We start from the raw sequence: 2,656 nt of genomic DNA, 5'->3' as shown, positions 1-2,656 counted from the left end.
GGCGCCGAGCCTATTTTATTTTTTTGAGACAGAGCCTCTAGCTGTCGCCCTGGGTGGAGTGCAGTGGCATCTCAGCTCACAGCAACCCCCAACTCCTGGGCTTAAGCGATTCTCCTGCCTTCGCCTCCCAAGTAGCTGGGACTACAGGCGCCCGCCCCAACGCCCGGCTATTTTTTGGTTGCAGCCGTCATTGTTGTTTGGCGTGTCCGGGCTGGGTTCAAACCCTCCAGCTCAGGTGTATGTGGCTGGCGCCTAAGCCACTTGAGCCACAGGCGCTGAGCCTATCTGTGCTTTTTTTGGTGAGAAAGCGAGCTTCGCAGCCCCTCTGATTACAGTATTGAGAAAGTCTCAGCTAGTTGCTGGGTGGTCTCTAACACTTGCTAATTTTGGATGATGGTTTTCCAACTCTGATAGTGCTATAAGGTTTCCTTTGAAAATTTTAGTGAAAAGAGTGAATTTTGAGAATTTTAAATAGCCAACTGATTCTTACATCGGGCAAAAAACTATTACAGTATAGGTGTATGGGAATGATGGAAATCTGAGAAGCATTGTTTTAGTAGATTTTCATGTCAGCTGAGAAAGATAGACTGGCCTGAATGGAGACAAACCTTATTTTTTTTTTTTGAGATAGAACCTCAAGCTGTTGCCCTGGGTGCCGTGGCATCATAGCTCACACAACCTCAAACTCTTGGGCTTAAGTGATTCTCTTGCCTCAGCCTCCCGAGTAGCGGGGACTATGGGTGCCTGCCACAACTCCCGGCTATTTTTTGGTTGTAGTTGTCGTTGTTTGGCAGGCCCGGGCTGGATTCAAACCCTCCAGCTATGGTGTATGAGGCTGGCACCCTAGCTCCTGACCTCAGGTGCTGAGCCAGACAAACCTGTTTTTTAAGGGTAATTATTAAAAATAGTCTGCGCATGCAACCATTTCATATAACTACTTCACTTTTTTTTTTTTTTTTAATTTAAGAGACAGGGTCTCAGTCTGTTGCCCAGGCTGGAGTGCAGTGTTGTTATCACAGTTCACTATAACTTGCACGTGGGCAATCCGCTGGGCCTCCCAGCAGCTGGGACTACAGGCCCACTACCTTGCTGAGGTAATTTTTTAATTCATTTTTTGTAGAGACAGTATCTGACTATTTTGCCGTGGCTGATCTCCAACATCTGGCTCAAATGATCCTCCCAAAGCTCTAGGATTGCAGGTGTGAGCCACTGTGCCCAGTCCCTCCTGGACTTTTATGACTCCTCCTGGGCTTTTATTCACATTAAAAGTGAAGCAGATACTTTAGTAAATAGAACTTTGTTTTATAGATGTTCCCATTGTTCAAGAGAAGGGCAAAGAGCTTTATTTTCATTGCAGATTCCTTATTGTATTTTTATCTTTTACTCATTGTTGAGTATCTACTATACATGTGCCAAGAAATGGGCATGAGGGAGGTCTCGTGTGGTAGTTCATGCCTGTAATCCTCGCACTCTGGCCCAGGCTGAGGAGAGTGGACTGCTTGAGCTCAGGAGATTGAGACCAGCCTGAACAAGAGTCCCATTTCTACTAAAAAAAAAAAAAAAGACAAAATTAGCCCATGTTGTGGCAGGTGCCTGTAGGGCCCTCTACTCAGGAGGCTGAGGCAAGAGGATCACTTCAGCCCAAGAGTTTAAAGTTGCTGTGAGCTATGAAGACTCCATGGCACCCTAGCTTGGGTGACAAAATGAGACTCTGTCTCAAAAAAAAAAAAAAAGTGTTAAGCTGTCAACTTCCCCCATTCTAGATAGCACACCATAGTCTGCAAAGATTTTGAAATTATTCCTTGATCTCATATCAGACCTAGTAAATTGCTAACTAGTGGCCTTGGGACCTACATTTTAGGCACATTCCAGCTGATACAGGTAGCCTGTGGACTACATTTTTTTTCCTTTTTTTTTTTTTTTTTGAAGTTTTTGGCTAGGGCTGGGTTTGAACCCACCACCTCCAGCATATGGGGCCAGCGCCCTACCCCTTTGAGCCACAGGTGCCGCCCAGGGACTACATTTTGAAAAGACCATAGAAAAACATTACTACTTTCTCTCTTATTTATTTATTTTTATTTTTATTTTTTGAGAAGTCTTACTTTGTTGCCCTCGATAGAGTGCTGTGGCATCATAGCTTACAGCAACCTCAAACTCTTAGGCTCAAGTGATTCTCTTGTCTCAGCCTCCTGTGTAGCTGGGACCACAGGCACCCACGACAACACCAAACTATTTTTAGAGATGGGGGTCTCACTCTTGCTTAGGTTAGTCTCGAACCTGTGAGTTCAGCCAATCCACCCGCCTCAGCCTCCCAGAGTGCTAGGATTATAGGTGTAAGCCATTGTACCTGGCCCAACCTCAAACTTTTGGGCTGAGGTGATCCTCTTATTTCAGCTTCCTGAGTAGCTAGGACTACAGGTGCCCACTACAATGCCCAGCTGGTTTTTCTGTTTTTAGTAGAGATGGCTGGTCTTGACTTCCTGAGCTCAAGAAATCCGCCCATCTCAGCCTCCCAGAGTGCTAGGATTACAGACATAAGCCACTTCACCCAGCAAAGAAAATTATTTTAATGGTAAAAAGCCATCCATCTTGCCAGGGATGACATTGTTTATGGAAGGGCTGCATGAAGAAACCTCTTGAGTGCCTTTTTTTTTTT

General features: G+C 45.2%; 1 protein-coding gene across 1 annotated transcript in view; it reads left to right on the top strand.

Annotated features, from left to right (window-relative positions):
- COG7 (component of oligomeric golgi complex 7) overlaps positions 1 to 2,656 on the top strand; it is a 93,379-nt gene that overhangs the window by 761 nt on the left and 89,962 nt on the right. The window lies entirely within an intron of this gene.

This window comes from Otolemur garnettii, unplaced genomic scaffold (assembly GCF_000181295.1).
Source record: "Otolemur garnettii isolate 467f Iridium unplaced genomic scaffold, OtoGar3 scaffold00096, whole genome shotgun sequence".
Classification (NCBI taxonomy): Eukaryota; Metazoa; Chordata; class Mammalia; order Primates; family Galagidae; genus Otolemur; species Otolemur garnettii.
This window is presented reverse-complemented; position numbering and strand designations above follow the sequence as displayed.